Source organism: Chelonia mydas, chromosome 4 (genome assembly GCF_015237465.2).
Source record: "Chelonia mydas isolate rCheMyd1 chromosome 4, rCheMyd1.pri.v2, whole genome shotgun sequence".
In the NCBI taxonomy this organism is placed as follows: Eukaryota; Metazoa; Chordata; order Testudines; family Cheloniidae; genus Chelonia; species Chelonia mydas.
This window is the reverse complement of record NC_057852.1, coordinates 1,999,420-2,019,407: the sequence shown is the minus strand read 5'-3', so window position 1 is coordinate 2,019,407 and position 19,988 is coordinate 1,999,420.

Sequence of the window (19,988 nt, the reverse complement as noted above, 5' to 3'; positions counted from 1 at the left end):
TGCTGTCTTCCAGGTGCTAAGATACGGGATGTAGACCTGAGGTTGAAAAGGATTCTAAAGGGAGCGGGAATGAATCCCCTAATTATCCTTCTTGTGGGAACAAATGATAGGGCTAGATTCTCGCTGGAAAGTATTAAAGGAGACTATGCTAGGCTGGGGAAGACGCTGAAGGAAATTGAGGCTCAGGTGATCTTTAGTGGGATTCTGCCTGTTCCTAGAGAAGGGCAACAAAGGTGTGACAAGATTATGACTATCAACAGATGGCTCAGGCAGTGGTGCTATAAGGAGGGCTTTGGGACGTATGGCCACTGGGAGGCATTCATGGATAGAGGACAGTTCTCTCGGGATTCAGAGTAACAGCCGTGTTAGTCTGTATTCGCAAAAAGAAAAGGAGTACTTGTGGCACCTTAGAGACTAACCAATTTATTTGAGCATAAGCTTTCGTGAGCTACAGCTCACTTCATCGGATGCATATTGTGGAAAGTGTAGAAGATCTTTTTATACACACAAAGCATGAAAAAATACCTCCCCCCACCCCACTCTCCTGCTGGTAATAGCTAATCTAAAGTGATCACTCTCCTTACAATGTGTATGATAATCAAGGTGGGCCATTTCCAGCACAAATCCAGGGTTTAACAAGAACGTCTCGGGGGGGGGGGGGGTAGGAAAAAACAAGGGGAAATAGTTTACCTTGCATAATGACTTAGCCACTCCCAGTCTCTATTCAAGCCTAAGTTAATTGTATCCAATTTGCAAATGAATTCCAATTCAACAGTTTCTCGCTGGAGTCTGGATTTGAAGTTTTTTTGTTGTAATATAGCAACTTTCATGTCTGTAATCACATGACCAGAGAGATTGAAGTGTTCTCCGACTGGTTTATGAATGTTATAATTCTTGACGTCTGATTTGTGTCCATTTATTCTTTTACGTAGAGACTGTCCAGTTTGACCAATGTACATGGCAGAGGGGCATTGCTGGCACATGATGGCATATATCACATTGGTGGATGTGCAGGTGAACGAGCCTCTGATAGTGTGGCTGATGTTATTAGGCCCTGTGATGGTGTCCCCTGAATAGATATGTGGGCACAGTTGGCAACGGGCTTTGTTGCAAGGATAGGTTCCTGGGTTAGTGGTTCTGTTGTGTGGTATGTGGTTGCTGGTGAGTATTTGCTTCAGGTTGGGGAGCTGTCTGTAGGCAAGGACTGGCCTGTCTCCCAAGATTTGTGAGAGTGTTGGGTCATCCTTCAGGATAGGTTGTAGATCCTTAATAATGCGTTGGAGGGGTTTTAGTTGGGGGCTGAAGGTGACGGCTAGTGGCGTTCTGTTATTTTCTTTGTTAGGCCTGTCCTGTACTAGGTGACTTCTGGGAACTCTTCTGGCTCTATCAATCTGTTTCTTCACTTCCGCAGGTGGGTACTGTAGTTGTAAGAATGCTTGATAGAGATCTTGTAGGTGTTTGTCTCTGTCTGAGGGGTTGGAGCAAATGCGGTTGTATCGCAGAGCTTGGCTGTAGACAATGGATCGTGTGGTGTGGTCAGGGTGAAAGCTGGAGGCATGTAGGTAGGAATAGCGGTCAGTAGGTTTCCGGTATAGGGAGGTGTTTATGTGACCATTGTTTATTAGCACTGTAGTGTCCAGGAAGTGGATCTCTTGTATGGACTGGACCAGGCTGAGGTTGATGGTGGGATGGAAATTGTTGAAATCATGGTGGAATTCCTCAAGGGCTTCTTTTCCATGGGTCCAGATGATGAAGATGTCATCAATATAGCGCAAGTAGAGTAGGGGCGTTAGGGGACGAGAGCTGAGGAAGCGATGTTCTAAATCAGCCATAAAAATGTTGGCATACTATGGGGCCATGCGGGTACCCATAGCAGTGCTGCTGATCTGAAGGTATACATTGTCCCCAAATGTGAAATAGTTATGGGTGAGGACAAAGTCACAAAGTTCAGCCACCAGGTTAGCCGTGACATTATCGGGGATACTGTTCCTGATGGCTTATAGTCCATCTTTGTGTGGAATATTGGTGTAGAGGGCTTCTACATCCATAGTGGCCAGGATGGTGTTATCAGGAAGATCACCGATGGATTGTAGTTTCCTCAGGAAGTCAATGGTGTCTCGAAGGTAGCTGGGAGTGCTGGTAGCGTAGGGCCTGAGGAGGGAGTCTACATAGCCAGACAATCCTGCTGTCAGGGTGCCAATGCCTGAGATGATGGGGTGTCCAGGATTTCCAGGTTTATGGATCTTGGGTAGTAGATAGAATATCCCAGGTCGGGGTTCCAGGGGTGTGTCTGTGCGGATTTGATCTTGTGCTTTTTCAGGGAGTTTCTTGAGCAAATGCTGTAGTTTCTTTTGGTAACTCTCAGTGGCATCAGAGGGTAATGGCTTGTAGAAAGTGGTGTTGGAGAGCTGCCGAGCAGCCTCTTGTTCATATTCCGACCTACTCATGATGACAACAGCACCTCCTTTGTCAGCCTTTTTGATTATGATGTCAGAGTTGTTTCTGAGGCTGTGGACGGCATTGTGTTCCGCACGGCTGAGGTTATGGGGCAAGTGATGCTGCTTTTCCACAATTTCAGCCCGTGCACGTCGGCGGAAGCCCTCTATGTAGAAGTCCAGTCTGCTGTTTCAACCTTCAGGAGGAGTCCACCTAGAATCCTTCTTTTTGTAGTGTAGGTAGGGAGGTCTCTGTGGATTAGTATGTTGTTCAGAGGTGTGTTGGAAATATTCCTTGAGTCGGAGACGTCAAAAGTAGGATTCTAGGTCACCACAGAACTGTATCATGTTCGTGGGGGTGGAGGGGCAGAAGGAGAGGCCCCGAGATAGGACAGCTGCTTCTGCTGGGCTAAGAGTATAGTTGGATAGGTTAACAATATTGCTGGGTGGGTTGAGGGAACCGTTGCTGTGGCCCCTTGTGGCATGTAGTAGTTTAGAAAATTTAGTGTCCTTTTTCTTTTGTAGAGAAGCAAAGTGTGTGTTGTAAATGGCTTGTCTAGTTTTAGTAAAGTCCAGCCATGAGGAAGTTTGTGTGGAAGGTTGTTTTTTTATGAGAGTATCCATTTTTGAGAGCTCATTCTTAATCTTTCCCTGTTTGCTGTAGAGGATGTTGATCAGGTGATTCCGCAGTTTCTTTGAGAGCATGTGGTACAAGCTGTCAGCACAGTCTGTGTGGTATGTAGATTGTAATGGATTTTTTACCTTCAGTCCTTTTGGTACGATGTCCATCTGTTTGCATTTGGAAAGGAAGATGATGTCCGTCTGTATCTGTACAAGTTTTTTCATGCAGTTGATAGATTTCCACTTCATACGGCTAAATGCAGTGCCTTGCGTAATGACAGGTTTCAGAGTAACAGCCGTGTTAGTCTGTATTCGCAAAAAGGAAAAGGAGTACTTGTGGCACCTTAGAGACTAACCAATTTATTTGAGCATAAGCTTTCATGAGCTACAGCTCACTTCATCGGATGCATATTGTGGAAAGTGTAGAAGATCTTTTTATACACACAAAGCATGAAAAAATACCTCCCCCCACCCCACTCTCCTGCTGGTAATAGCTTATCTGAAGTGATCACTCTCCTTACAATGTGTATGATAATCAAGTTGGGCCATTTCCAGCACAAATCCAGGTTTTCTCACCCCCCGCCCCCCGCCACACACACACACAAACCCACTCTCCTGCTGGTAATAGCTTATCTAAAGAGACCACTCTCCTTACAATGTGTACGATAATCAAGGTGGGCCATTTCCAGCACAAATCCAGGGTTTAACAAGAGCTGATTGGTCACTGGGGCGAGGCGGGTTGCTGGAGAATGGGGTGGTGGGACGATAGGGTGTCTGGAGGGTTCTTTGGGAGGTAGGTGGGGCCTTGGGCAGCCCCCGGTAATAGGGTGTGGTCTGGGGTTGTCCCTTCTGGTCTCCGCTCCAACTGCGACCAGTTTTCTTCTTCTCTGCCACCTCCACCCATCTGGCTCCAATCTCTCCTGCCTCGATTACAGTTTTGGGCTTCCCATCTAGGATGGATCTTTCTATTTCCTCAGGAACACCCTCTAAGAATTGTTCCATTTGCATTAGGAAGGGCAAATTTACTGGAGATTCAACACTTGCTCCTGATATCCAGGCATCCCAATGTTTCACAAGGTGGTAGGCATGTCGGGTAAATGACACATCTGGTTTCCACCTTAGGGCTCTGAACCTCCGATGAGAATGCTCGGGTGTTATCCCCATTCTGACTCTCGCCTTGGATTTAAACAGTTCATACTTCTTCATGTGTTCTTTAGGCATTTCAGCCGCCACCTGAGCTAAGGGTCCACTGAGCTGCGGCCTCAGCTCTACCATGTATTGGTCGGTAGAGATGCTGTACCCAAGGCAGGCCCTTTCGAAGTTTTCTAAGAAGGCCTCCGTATCATCGCCTGCCTTGTTGGTGGGGAACTTTCTGGGATGGGAAGTGGTACCTGGAGAAGGATTGCTAGGGTTTGTTGGTATATTCTGCTGAGCCTTTACCTTCTCCATCTCCAGTTCATGCTTCCTCTCTTTTTCCTTCTCCTCCTCCACATGCTTCCTTGCCTCCATTTCCCTCCTGTGGGCAGCCTCCTGTACTTCCTTCTCCAGGCGCATGAGTTCTATCTGTCTTTCATGTTCCTTTTGTTTTTCCTCAGCCTGAAATCTGGCTAATTCCAGCTTTTGTTGAGCCGTGGAGTCTGTCATCCTAACCTCTCTGTTTTTAACTAACTTTACACCCGAGATTTAGAAATAAACAAACAAAACTTGGCTGTAAAATTTTGCTGTGCTGGAATAGGATACCTATTCTCTGATAGTGATTGCCAGCCTACAGAAAAAGACAATTCCCTTTGTCTCTGCTCTGGCCCCAAATCAAAGCAAAAAACCTCCACTACTTGGAAACCTCCTTTCCAGCAGCCCCAAAAGAAAAAAAAATTCCTTTTCAAATCTGTGCTCCTTGTAAAAAAAATCAAAATCCTAAAAAAAAAAACCCTACCACTTTTGTCTCCAGGCAAATGGGTATAGAACACCCCACTATTTACTTTTAGGGGAAAAAAACCTCAGGTTTGTGAAGACTGTGAATTTCCCTGCAGGAGGTTAACTACTCTGCCTCCAGGCAAAGAAAACCTGCAATTCACAAAGATAATCCCCTTTTGTCTCTGCTCTGGCCCCAAAGCAGAGAAAAAACTAGCTGCTTTCAGTGGGACCTCCTTTCCAGCAGCCCCAAAGGAAAAAAATATTTCCTTTCTAAAATCTGTTTTTCTCGTTCAAAAAATCTCAAATTGATCTCAAAATGATTTCAGGTTAATCCCACCACTCTGCCACCATGTCAAGGTTCCTTCCCCACTCTGAACTCTAGGGTACAGATGTGGGGACCTGCATGAAAACCTCCTAAGCTTACTTTTACCAGCTTAGGTTAAAACTTCCCCAAGGTACAAATTAATTTTACCCTTTGCCCTTGGATTTCCACTGCCACCACCAAACTTTATCTGGGTTCCTGAAAAAACAGAGTTTGGACACGTCTTTCCCCCCAAAATCCTCCCAACCCTTACACCCCACTTCCTGGGGAAGGTTTGGTAAAAATCCTCACCAATTTGCATAGGTGACCACAGACTCAAACCCTTGGATCTTAGAAGAATGAAAAAGCATTCCGTTTCCTTACAAGAAGACTTTTAATAGAAGTAAAAAGAAAAGAATCACCTCTGTAATATCAGGATGGTGAATACCTTACAGGGTAATTAGATTCAAAACATACAGAATCCCTCTAGGTAAAACCTTAAGTTACAAAAAAGACACACAGACAGAAATAGTCATTCTATTCAGCACAGCTATTTTCTCAACCATTTAAAGAAATCATAATCTAACACATACCTAGCTAGATTACTTACTAAGTTCTAAGACTCCATTCCTGTTCTGTCTCCGGCAAAAGCATCACACAGACAGACACAGACCCTTTGTTTTTCTCCCTCCTCCCAACTTTTGAAAGTCTCTTGTCTCCTCATTGGTCATTTTGGTCAGGTGCCAGCGAGGTTACCTTTAGCTTCTTAACCCTTTACAGGTGAGAGGATTTTTCCTCTGGCCAGGAGGGATTTTAAAGGGGTTTACCCTTCCCTTTATATTTATGACAAAGACATTTTTGGACTTTTAGTTTAGGATGAGCGCGACCCAGGAAGGAGTGGGCTAAAAGACGGTCACCTGGCTGAAGGGCTGAGTTCCCAGGCAAAAAACTGCCAGAGTGCCCCACCAACTCTTGGCCGGGGTGCTAGCCCAGCAAGAAAGCTGTGGCACCAGGCCTTGCCAGGAAGGGGAACCTATCGGTGAGTGAACTCTGTTACAAGCCTGCTTCCACTGTGGAAACAGCCGGTAATGGAGAGTGGTGGGGATGGCCTCTGGGAGAGGATGGCCGGAGTGGTCATACAGCAGGGGCAGCAGGGTCCAGGGATGAGAGCAGGGAACAGGTTGTAGTGCAGCCCTGCCACTGAGTGGTCACGTGATCCTGGCCACGTCACTCTCCCACCTGGTGCCTCACTTTCTCTATCTTTGAAATGGGGACCATCCTGACCCATCTTAAGAACGTGTTTGATCCTCTGCTCTTGTTTCTCCAACCCCTGCCCTCCTAGCCCCACACAGGCCTCTGCCCTGTTCCTCAAACTTCCATGCCCATGTTAGTGCCTGCGTCGCCCCCCAGCTGCAAGGTCTCCTGTACAGTCTCCTGCCAGCAAACTGAAGCCGCCTCTAGATCCAGAACAGGAATTGGTTGGTTCAGTTGCTTATTCTCTGGGGTTCAGACCCTCTGTTCTCCCCCTGGGGTGACAGAACCCTGATTGTCAGACCTGTCTTTCAGGCTCTGTCCCAGCCTCTCAGATATATCCTGCAGCCAGCCCAACTCAGGGAGCAGTGCGGACAGGTTATCTCATCCTGTGAAACCAAGCAACATGGGTCCCATTGAGACTCAGATGGAAGATCCCATACATCTCCTGGAGGTAAGAACCGTTCACTCGTCCTGCCACTTGGGGCTCTTGCTACAAACAGGGGGCTCCTGCTACATATCCTTGTTGGGAGGTTTCCCTGTCCCTGGATCCCAGCCCTGGTGCAGAGACCTATTTCTCATCATGATATCCTCATGTTATTCTCAGAGGATGTGTCCAGGATCCTGGAGACTGTTTCCTGCAGGAAGTTTGAGCGGGCAGAGATCACTCACTGTCATGACCCACGGGTCTGCAGGGTTCACGGAAGCAGCCACACTCCAACTCTCCACCTGGAAGCCTGCTGAAAATTGCTTACCCAGGACCCACGACGTTCAGCCCCAGTTTGAGGCTCCACTCCTGAGGTCCTGTTGGAGGAGTCGGAGAGCAGCTAATTGGCCCCCTGGCCCTGCTTAAGACAGCAGCAGGAAGAGGAAGCTGTCTGAACACCAGGGCTGCTCCCTGTTCTGGACCATGTGCTGCCTCTTTCTGCTGCCGCTCCCCTGGCTTGATTTCCTGGCATCTGATTTGTGGTTGTGGTCGCAAGTTTGTTTTTTGCTTCTGATCTTCCAGTATCCTGACCCAGCTGACTCATGACTCCTGTCCTGTGAGTGTGGACTCTGGCTCTGACCAGTAGGTCTGGCTGTCCTTGACCCAGCCATGACAGTCATCGACTCAGAGACTTTAAGGTCGGAAGGGATCATTATGATCATCTAGTCTGGCCTGCACAATGCAGGCCACAGAATCTCACACACTCACTCCTGCAATAAACCTCTCACCTTTCTCTGAGGTATTGAAGTCCTCAAATCATGGTTTAAAGACTTCAAGGTGCTGAGAATCCTCCAGCAAGTGACCCGTGCCCCATGCTGCAGAGGAAGGTGAAAAACCCCCAGGGCTTCTGCCAATCTGCCCTGGGGGAAAATTCCATCCCGACCCCGAATATGACGATCAGCTGAACCCTGAGCATGTGGGCAAGACTCACCAGCCAGACACCCAGGAAAGAATTCTCTGTAGTAACTCAGATCCCCTCCCATGCAACATCCCATCAAAGGCCACTGGGCCCCATCTACCACGAAGAGTCAAAGATCAATTAATTGCCAAAATCATGCTGTCCCATCCTACCATCTCCTCCATAAATTTATCGAGCTTAATCTTGAAGCTAGATAGGTTTTTTGCCCTCACTGCTTCCCTTGGAAGGCTGTTGCAGAATTTCACTCCTCTGATAATGGTTCGAAACCTTTGTCTAATTTCAAGTCTAAACTTCCTGCTGGCCAGTTTATATCCATTTGTTCTTGTGTCCACATTGGTACTGAGCTTAAATAATTCCTCTCCCTCCATGGTATTTATCCCTCTGATATATTTATAGAGAGCAATCATATCTCCCCTCAGCCTTCCTTTGGTTAGGCTAAACAAGCCTAGCTCCTTGAGTCTCCTTTCATAAGACAGGTTTTCCATTCCTCGGATCATCCTAGTGGCCCTTCTCTGTACCTGTTCCAGTTTGAATTCATCCTTCTTAAACATGGGAGACCAGAACTGCACACAGTATTCCAGGTGAAGAATGCCTTTTATAATGGTACTAACACCCCCTTATCTCGACTGGAAATACCTTGCCTGATGCATCCCAAGACCGCATTAGCTTTTTTCACGGCCATATCACATTGGCGGCTCATAGTCATCCTGCGGTCAACCAATACTCCAAGGTCCTTCTCCTCCTCTCTTACTTCCAATTGATGTGTCCCCAGCTTATAACTAAAATTCTTCTTATTAATCCCTAAATGCATGAACTGCATGAATCTGGGAGGCAGTGACCATGAGTTGGTTGAGTTCAGGATCCTGACGCAGGGAAGAAAGGTAAGCAGCAGGATACGGACCCTGGACTTCAGGAAAGCAGACTTCGACTCCCTCAGGGAGCGGATGGGAGGATCCCCTGGGGGACTAACATGAAGGGGAAAGGAGTCCAGGAGAGCTGGCTGTATTTCAAGGAATCCCTGTTGAGGTTACAGGGACAAACCTTCCCGATGAGTCGAAAGAATAGTAAATATGGCAGGCGACCAGCTTGACTTAACGGTGAAATCCTAGCGGATCTTAAACATAAAAAAGAAGCTTACAAGAAGTGGAAGTTTGGACATATGACCAGGGAAGAGTATAAAAATATTGCTCGGGCATGTAGAAATGAAATCCGGAGGGCCAAATCGCACCTGGAGCTGCAGCTAGCAAGAGATGTCAAGAGTAACAAGAAGGGTTTCTTCAGGTATGTTGGCAACAAGAAGAAAGCCAAGGAAAGTGTGGGCCCCTTACTGAATGAGGGAGGCAACCTAGTGACAGAGGATGTGGAAAAAGCTAATGTGCTCAATGTTTTTTTTGCCTCTGTCTTCACTAACAAGGACAGCTCCCAGACTGCTGCGCTGGGCATCACAGCATGGGGAGTAGATGGCCAGCCCTCTGTGGAGATAGAGGTGGTTAGGGACTATTTAGAAAAGCTGGACGTGCACAAGTCCATGGGGCCAGACGAGTTGCATCCGAGAGTGCTAAAGGAATTGGCGGATGTGATTGCAGAGCCATTGGCCATTATCTTTGAAAACTCTTGGCGATTGGGGGAAGTCCCAGATGACTGGAAAAAGGCTAATGTAGTGCCAATCTTTAAAAAAGGGAAGAAGGAGGATCCTGGGAACTACAGGCCAGTCAGCCTCACCTCAGTCCCTGGAAAAATCATGGAGCAGGTCCTCAAGGAATCAATCCTGAAGCACTTACACGAGAGGAAAGTGATCAGGAACAGTCAGCATGGATTCACTAAGGGTAGGTCATGCCTGACTAATCTAATCGCCTTCTATGATGAGATTACTGATTCTGTGGATGAAGGGAAGGCAGTGGATGTATTGTTTCTTGACTTTAGCAAAGCTTTTGACACGGTCTCTCACAGTAATCTTGTCAGCAAGTTAAAGAAGTATGGGCTGGATGAATACACTATAAGGTGGGTAGAAAGTTGGCTAGATTGTCGGGCTCAACGGGTAGTGATCAATGGCTCCATGTCTAGTTGGCAGCCGGTGTCAAGTGGAGTGCCCCAGGGGTCAGTCCTGGGGCCGGTTTTGTTCAATATCTTCATAAATGATCTGGAGGATGGTGTGGATTGCACTCTCAGCAAATTTGTGGATGATGCTAAACTGGGAGGAGTGGTAGATACGCTGGAGGGCAGGGATAGGATACAGAGGGACCTAGACAAATTGGAGGATTGGGCCAAAAGAAACCTGATGAGGTTCAGTAAGGATAAGTGCAGGGTCCTGCACTTAGGACGGAAGAACCCAATGCACAGCTACAGACTAGGGACCGAATGGCTAGGCAGCAGTTCTGCGGAAAAGGACCTAGGGGTTACAGTGGACGAGAAGCTGGATATGAGTCAGCAGTGTGCCCTTGTTGCCAAGAAGGCCAATGGCATTTTGGGATGTATAAGTAGGGGCATAGCGAGCAGACTGAGGAACGTGATCGTTCCCCTCTATTCGACATTGGTGAGGCCTCATCTGGAGTACTGTGTCCAGTTTTGGGCCCCACACTACAAGAAGGATGTGGATAAATTGGAGAGAGTCCAGCGAAGGGCAACAAAAATGATTAGGGGTCTGGAACACATGACTTATGAGGAGAGGCTGAGGGAACTGGGATTGTTTAGTCTGCGGAAGAGAAGAATGAGGGGGGATTTGATAGCTGCTTTCAACTACCTGAGAGGTGGTTCCAGAGAGGATGGTTCTAGACTATTCTCAGCGATAGAAGAGGACAGGACAAGGAGTAATGGTCTCAAGTTGCAGTGGGGGAGGTTTAGGTTGGATATTAGGAAAAACTTTTTCACCAAGAGGGTGGTGAAACACTGGAATGCGTTACCTAGGGAGGTGGTAGAATCTCCTTCCTTGGAAGTTTTTGCAGGTCAGGCTTGACAAAGCCCTGGCTGGGATGATTTGATTGGGGATTGGTCCTGCTTTGAGCAGGGGGTTGGACTAGATGACCTCCTGAGGTCTCTTCCAACCCTGATATTCTATGATTCTATGATTCTATGACCTTACGCTTCTCACTATTAAATTTCATCCTATTGCTATTACTCCAGGTTACAAGGTCATCCAGATCTTCCTGTATGATATCCTGGTCCTTCTCTGAATTGGCAATACGTACCAGCTTTGTGTCATCCACAAACTTTATTAGTACACTCCCACTTTTTGTGCCAAGGTCAGTAATAAAAAGATTAAATAAGATTGGTCCCAAAACCAATCCCTGAGGAACTCCACTGGTAACCTCCCTCCAGCCTGACAGTTTGCCTTTCACTATGACCCACTGTAGTCTCCCCTTTAACCACTTCCTTATCCACCTTCCAATTTTCATATTGATCCCCATCTTTTCCAATTTAATTAATAATTCCCCATGTGGCACCGTATCAAATGCCTTATTGAAATCTAGGTAAATTAGATCCACTGCGTTTCCTTTGTCTAAAAAATCTGTTTCTGTCTCAAAGAGGGAGAGCAGGTTGGTTTGGCATGATCTACCTTTTGTAAAACCATGTTGTATTTTGTCCCATTTACCATTGACCTCAATGTCCTTAACTACTTTCTCCTTCAAAATTTTTTCCAAGACCTTGCATACTACAGATATCAAACTAACAGGCCTGTAGTTACCCGGATCACTTTTTTTCCTTTCTTAAAAATAGGAACTGTGTTAGCAATTCTCTAGTCATATGGTACAACCCCTGAGTTTACCGATTCATTAAAAATTCTTGCTAATGGGCTTGCAATTTCTTGTGCCAATTCCTTTAATATTCTTGGAGGAAGATTAGCTGGGCCCCCGATTTAGTCCCATTAAGCTGTTCGAGTTTTTGGCTTCTACCTCGGATACGGTAATATCTATCTCCATAGCCTCATTCCCATTTCTCATGCTATCGTTATGCCTAAGCTCCTCATTAGCCTCCTTAAAGACTGAGGCAAAGTATTTGTTTAGATATTGGGCCATGCCTAGATTATCCTTGACCTGCACTCCATCCTCAGTGTTTAGCGGTCCCACTTCTTCTTTCTTTGTTTTCTTCTTATTTATATGGCTATAGAACCTTTTACTATTGGTTTTAATTCCCTTTGCAAGGTCCAACTCTCCTTGACTTTTAGCCTTTCTCACTTTATCCCTACGTCTTCTGACCTCAATAAGGTAGCTTTCCTTGCTGATCCCTCCCATCTTCCACTCCCTGTATGCTTTCTGCTTTTTCTTCATCACCTCTCTAAGATGCTTGCATATCCAGCTTGGTCTGCCACTCCTGCCTAAGAATTTTTTCCCCTTTCTTGGGATGCAGGCTTCTGATAGTTTCTGCAGCTTTGATTTAAAGTAATCCCAGGCCTCCTCCGCCTTTCGATCCATAAATTCTTCAGTCCAATCCACTTCCCTAACTAATTTCCTTAATTTTTGAAAGTCAGCCCTTTTGAAATCAAAAACCCTAGTCACAGATCTATTTTTGTTTATCCTTCCATTCAGTTTGAACTGAATTAGCTCATGATCGCTCGAACCAAGGTTGTCCCCAACAACCATTTCTTCTATGAGGTCCTCACTACTCACCAAAACCAAATCTAAAATGGCATCCCCTCTTGTTAGTTCAGCAACTACTTGATGAAGGAATCCATCAGCTATCACCTCTAGGAAAATCTGAGCCCTATTATTATTATTAGCACTTATCCTCCAGTCTAGATCTGGGAAGTTAAGATTTCCCATTATCACACAGTTGCCATTAGTATTTACTTCATTAGAAACATTAAAGAGGTCTCTATAGATATCCAAATTAGATCCCGGCAGTCTATAGCACACCCCAAGCACTATCCCAGGGGAGGCTTTAGTAGTTTTCTTCCCCAAAGTGATTTTTGCCCAGACTCTGTCTTATCCATTCCATCGCTTCTTATTTCTTTACAATCTACCTCATCATTGATATACAATGCTACTCCACCACCTTTGCCTTTATTTCGGTCTTTCCTAAACAGCACATACCCTTCAATACCTGAACTCCAGTCATGACCACTATTCCACCGTGTTTCTGTTATCACTACAATATCTGGTTTCACTTCCTGCACCAGTAGCTCTAGTTCCTCCATTTTGTTACCTAGGCTCCTCGCATTGGTGTACAAACATCTTAATTTTTGCTGTTTGCCCTCAATCACATTCTTTACCCGATTAGGCATTGACATTCTACCGCCAGTATGACCTATTAGACTGGTATCCACACTGCCCTTCCTCCTTATGTCCATTCTCCTACTCACAGCTGTATCCTTCATTACTTTGTTTTCTTCCCTCTCAATATTAAAATCTGGTGTGGACATTACCTGGACATCTTCCAACCATCTCCCCCAAATTCCTCGTTTAAAGCTCTCTTAATCAGTTGTGCCAGCCTCCATCCGAGAAGTCTATTTCCTTCCCGACTCAGATGAAGTCCATCCGGAGAGAACAGTCCTCTGTCCATGAAGGCCTCCCAGTGGCCATACATCCCAAAGCCCTCCTTACAGCACCACTGCCTGAGCCATCTGTTGATAGTCATAATCTTGTCACACCTTTGTTGCCCACCTCTAGGAACAGGCAGAAACCCACTGAAGATCACCTGAGCCTCAATTTCCTAAAGCTTCTTCCCAAGCCTGGCATAGTCTTCCTTGATACGTTCCAACGAGAATCTATCGGTATCATCTGTTCCCACATGAAGGAAGATCAGTGGATTCACAAACACACACAAACCTCCTGGTGTTGGGAGGGGAAGAGGAGAAAGGACAAAAGATGCAAGAGAAGAAGAGAAAGGAGGGAGGAATGGAGGAAAAGGTGAAATAAAAAGGACTAACCCTCATGTCCCCAGTGATTCTAAGGGACAGAATTTAGGTGCGGAATAAAATTCTGCCCCCTTAAGCTTGTGTTTTCCACGCCTAGAATTCAACTGTCAGCAGATGGATCCGACTGAAGAGGTTTCAGACCTGAGGAGGCTCTTACCTTCTCAACAGGGACGTCTGTTTTCTATCAATAAATCTATGAAAGGAAAGGAGAAAACTCTAGAGAGGTTCCCCCTGGTGCTCACGTACGTGACCCCGATCCCCTCTCAGTCCTCACGGAGAGACCTCGAGAAGGAGACTCGCTGAAGTGAAGCCACAGGGGTCGCCGAGGTTTCCCTGGCCCCTCCCCGTCCTGCCTGGCTGATGTCAGCATCTGTCTGTGAGGTCACCACCTCCCCACCACCTTTGACCAATCGGCTGAGCTCCTGCAAAAGGCCTGTGTGATGTCACTGCCACCCCCCTCCCTTGCCGTGCTCATGTCCTGCCTCTGGCCAGACACGCTGGAGGTTGGAGCTGCTCCCTGGGGATCGCCCCACTCAATGAGGGTTCGTTCTAGGAACAGGGCAGGATTGACTTTTTGTGGGCCTGGCACCAAACATATTTGTGGGCCCCCCTGGGGAATGAAGAGGCCGGGGCAAGAGTACAGCGGGCAGGGTGGATTTGATTTAAATCACTTGTCAGGAAGTCTCCATTTAATCATGGTTTTCTACATAAAAGTTCATTCTTGTTGCTTGTTATAACCTTAATACATATTCTTCACAACTCAGAGTTTGATGTAGGTTTCACTTTTAGAAGGGAAACACTATACATTTTTAAACCGTGATTTATTTTGAAAACTTTTCAGATGAGTTTTACAGCTATGTCACAAAATGAATGAGTGTTTGGTTATTTCGTTTACCAAAGGTAACTGACGCAGATATTTATGAAGTTATTGGGAGGTGAACTCTCTCCAATTCAACAGGTTAATCATTAATATTTGGAGGATTTTCTTGCCAGGCTGTATTAGGATGAGAACATCCCCAGACAGATATTTAAATTGCTTTATTTAACTAAAACAACAACATGAAGTATTCTGGATATTCTTCTTCAACAGCAAACATAATAGTTTAACAAAAAGCATATGTCCCTCACTTCTCACGTTTATCTCCAGACTTCTTTTCCTTGTTCAGATCTATTCTGCCCCCAACAATCTTCTATTTATTGAACTTTTTGAAACTTTTCACTTTTAAAGAGAGGTAAGGGGTTGACCCTGTGTCCACATATTTGCAGAGGGACAATAGAGTTGAGGTCTGTTACTTCTCACCTCTCCATATTATTTATTTATTTAAAACCTTTTTGCTGTTAACAAGCACGTTACCTCTGGAGACACAAATCCACCGTTTGAGAACTGCAAAACTAAGCATCTCTGATGTACCTTAATTAAAACCATCTTTAGATATTTTTTCCTCAGAAATCCAATTTAAATTAAAAAAATCAGATTATTTGATTTTTTAAAAAAAGTCATTGATTTTCATCCACCCTCAAAGTTGGGCATGTGGTGTGGGGGGAAGGATTGGTCCCCAGCTGGAGTGAGGCAGGGGACAGGGGCAAGATGAGCACAGCGGGACATGGGGGCGGAGTAGTCCCTGTTGACTGGAGCAAGGCAAGGTCTGAGGGCAAAAGCACAGTGGGGCAGGAGCTAGGATTGATCCTTGGAGCAAGAGAGGGGCCGGGGGTAAACTGCAAGCACAGCAGGTCTGGGGAGGGGGTAAACAGGATCCCCCCACTCCTGCCCACATAGGGTGGGTACCTACCTTCGCCCTGGTTCTAGCCCATTCTCTTCGTCTCGCTCTGCACTGAGCTGAGGGTGGGGTGCACGGAGCACAGGGCTGGGTGTGAAGGAGAAGGCTGGGGGTTGGGGTGCAGGGTCTGAACAGGAGGTAGAATGAGGGAGGGGGCTCAGGGTTGGGGCAGGAGGTTGGGGGTGTGGAGCGCTTACCTGGGGCAGCTCCCATTCGGTGCCAGGGGTGCAGGTTGGTATGTGGGGGGGAGGGTGCAAGAGCTCCAGTTTGGTGCTCAGGGTGGGGGTGGGGATGTGTGGGGGGTGCAGGAGTCAGGGCTGGGGACTGGGTGTGTGTGAGGGGGGTGCAGGAGTCAGGGGAGGGTGTGTGAGGGGGGTGCAGGAGTCAGGGCTGGGGCATGCTGGAGTCAGGGCAGAGGGCTGCGTGTGTGGGAGAGGGCTGCAGGGGTCAGGGCTGGGGAGGTGCGCTGGAGTCATGGGGGTGCTCCCAGCCCCCTGCCCTGAGCGGTTCACAGGAGGGGGCTGGAGGGGGTATACCCCGATTCCACCCCCTTCCTCAAGGCCCTGTCCCCGCCTCTTCTCCACGTCCCCCTCTCTCTGCCCGGCACACCGCGGACCGGGGGCAGGGGCGGAGGTGGGGCGAGTCCGCAGCGAGCTGCGGGGCAAGGCGGGAACTTGGCTCCCGGCAGCCTCGGAGCAGCAGGACCGAGCCCGGGGCGCAGCCCCACCAAGCTTCTCCCCCGCAGGAGAGAGCGGGGGCGGAGAAGAGTGGCTGGGCCAGGGCCCCCCTACCCCAGACTCCCTCGCCCCCCATCTCCAGCAGTCCGGCCGCCCCCCCCTTTTTTTTTTTGCGCTTGGGGCGACCCTGATTCGGGTGTGCCTGGGCCCACCCCGTGCGCACGCCTCTGAAGCGAGCATTATTGTGTGATCCTTGAGAGCCCCGGAGCTGTGCTGCCCCTGAGTAGTGTGAGCGGGAATTGTGCTTTTTCACACTGCTTGTGAACACACGGGGGTCCAGCTAGCCGGCTTTCAGCTCCCCCACTATAAAAAGTGATCAAGCCCTTCCTGTACCACAAACCCAGGGCCTTGAAGGGACGGGTCAGCGTGGAGAATTCAGGGCTTGCCAACAGGGGGACACTCAGGAAAATGAATTTTGATTAGTAGATGGTGTGACTTGAAAGTGGATTAGTTAAATGGCATCGAACCCCTCACTAACCCCATCAAAGAACTGACCTTACATAGCGCATCAGAGCTCAAAGCTATTTCTTTATGTTTTTTGGGAGGAAGCTACATATTCCACAGTCCACACCCCTCTTCAAATGAGAGTTTTGGGGAGGTTGCAGAGAGGTTCCCTGTGCCTCTCTGGTGACTTGGCTTCTGGATTCTCCTGGTCTTTACCTTCTCCTGCTCCTGCAGTGTTGATTTTCTCTCCTTCACCATCCTGCAGCCTCCTCCTTCTCTTCCTGTTGAAATAGCAGCAGCAGTTCCTCTGGTATCTTAGACCTTGTCTACACTAGAACTGACTTCGGTATCACTTACGGCACTCAGGGGGGTGAATAATCCACCCCCTGAGCGACGTAAGTGATCCCGATCGAAGCGCTGTTGAGGAGAGCGCTATGTCGGCAGGAGAGCTTCTCCCGCTGACAGAGCTACGCCTCTCACGGCGAGTGGGGCAATTAAGCTGATGGGAGGAGCTTAGAGCATCTTCTAGTGTCGAGGTAGCATTAGTGATGAGTAGCTCAGTGTCTAGATAAACCCTTGAATATGACCAGAACTATGAACAGAAGCGAGGTAACAAACTTGCAACAACTCTGCAGGATGGTGTGGTCCCCACTTCACACTGTTTAGCTCTGTGCTCAGAGCACTCGGCTGGGACCTGGGAGACCCAGATTCAGTTCTTTCCTGTCTGCCAGAGGGAAAGAGAGGATTTGAACAGGAGTCTCCCATGTCTCAGGAGGGGCTCTAACCACTGGGATATTCTGATCTGAGGCTCCCTCCGTTTCTCCTGTTGAAGCTGTTCTCCTGTGGATAAATAATGAAAGAGTGATTGCAGCAGGCAGACTAGACCCAGGGTCTCCTCCCAGGTGGATGCCCTGACCACTGGACTACAGAGTCCTTCACGTTCTCTGGCCCAATGATGATTTCAGCACTTATCCCCAGTGGAACAGAGTGGTATTTGTCTCTTGAGTGCCTGCTAGTACTTGGGTGTGGTACTGCAATCTTTCCCCCACTCCTGGTGCCCCCTGTATGTTGCTGACCTCACAAGGAACGTCTGCAGTGACTCACACCTCCAGCCAGGTCTCACAGTGTTACGAATTACACCTGGTAGGACATGCACACAACTGCTGCGAATTACACCTGGTAGGACACGCACACAAATGCTACGAATTACACCTGGTAGGACACGCACACCAGTGCTGCGAATTATACCTGATAGGTCACGCACAGTTCGAATCTAGGCTGAGGCACAGAAACAAAGTCCACAACTGCAGAGTTCCCAAAAGACACTAAGTTTATTACACTCGAGCGTGGTGCCCCCCTGCTAGCCAGGAGGGGACCCTGAATACAGATTATACAAAGGTTATATACCTTTTAGCAAAGCATGTTGCCCTCGTGCATCGGAAACCTTAGCCAATAAACAAACCCTTGTCTTATCTACCACCTATCCCTGCTTGGTGCATTCCTCGTGCTATACCAGTATGTTAATTACACAGCATGGTCCTAAAGCCATGCATCAGTAACTTTTATTATCAGGATGGGAGGCCTCACATCAAGGCCAAGAGACAGGGAGTTAGAGACTGACAAAAACCAGATACTGGGAGTCAAGGCAGGCTGGAGACAAGGAGGAGGATTTTCACAGGGATTCAGTATCTAAGGATCACTCCTCCTGGTGTATGATGTGCTGGCATTTAAACAATGGTGGGCCCCAAACCAAAATGGAGTCACATGTGCTAACTTTTCCTTAACAGTCCTCCCTTTTTTTTTTGTACGTCAGTAAGCTATATCGGGGCTGAGTAACGGCGCTGCAGGGTTAGCAACTGCCGACAGCACATACTGCAGCATTGCAGGCATACAAAAAATAACGCAAAAACAATAACAGTCAAAAAAAAGTAAATACAAAATACGCCGTCCCCAAGTCCCCACATCCGGGAGCCATGCGGTGAGCCAGTCCCAGACCTCCTGGAATCCGGCGCTGGTAGTGTCGAGGCTGATGCGGTGGAATAGGGCTGCCTGTTGCTTGAGGATGTGGATGTCAGTTTCCACCCTATGGTGCTGATTTACAAAAACACAACAGCTTGAGTTGACCAGAGCACAAACCCCGCCCTGATTTGCAAGGAGATAATCCAGGGCTAGGCGGTTTTGCAATGTAGTTTGGGATAGCTGGGTGACTTCAATTTGAAGGGCCGACAGAGCATCTGCAGTAGCATTTGCCATTAGTTCCAAAGCAGCTGAAATATTAACTATAGCTTTTTCCAGCTCGCTTACTCCCAACCATGGCAGAAACCAACGCACAAAGGAGTGAAAGCCTTTGGGCCGTTGAGAAAGGGGGTTTAAAGGAATACTTCGTCGGTCCCTCCATACTAGATTGCGGATCTCTCCCCGGGTCAGGTTCTGGTGTACTGTCACGGCGGGTACTATAGCCCCTAAGGTACATGTACCACACCATCCTGCTGGGAGAACCTTATAGGCTGTGTGATTGCATAACCAATACCAGCCAGACCCCTCGGGGACTGGCCACGGGGTTCTAGAATAGGTAGAGGGGCCTCCCGCACCAGAGCTGATTTGGGTGGTGTCCTTGCACCCCAAAAAATTCCCTACAAAAACTGTATTTTCTATGCCCTTACGTCGTGACACACATAAAGCATAATTACCCTGGGCCACCATATCAATAGACCATATTTGGATTGTAACATTCCAGTTAAATGTAGTGTTTGCCCATAGCTTAGTTTGGAGTGTTCGATTAAGGGGGATAGGTACCCCTACCAATGGGACCCCCTGACCTAAATATGTGGGGGTATGAATACAAATCCAACACTGCGTTCGATTTATACCCTGTTTGATACCATGGGTTAAATTCAAGAAGCTATTGCCCTCCCATCCTTGTACTGGACTTGGGAATAGGGAGAGGACCCCCCAGGCAAACCATACCAATGTCGACATCCTCCCCTGTACCATACAAAAAACACTACCCCTAATGTAAGTCCAATAAACAGGAACACAAAAAGTCCTGGTGGGCTGTGAAGGTTCCAGTAGCTGGAAAGCTGAGTCCATGGGTTGGTTGTAGTGTTTATTCGTGAAGTGGCTCATCTGCTGGCTCGCCAGGGTCAGGTGGGGGTTCTGTTGCCAACTTGACGTAGCTATGGTGAATCCAGGAACCTTTACCTGCAACTTTTAAAGCAGAATAAGTACATAACAGAACCTGGTACGGCCC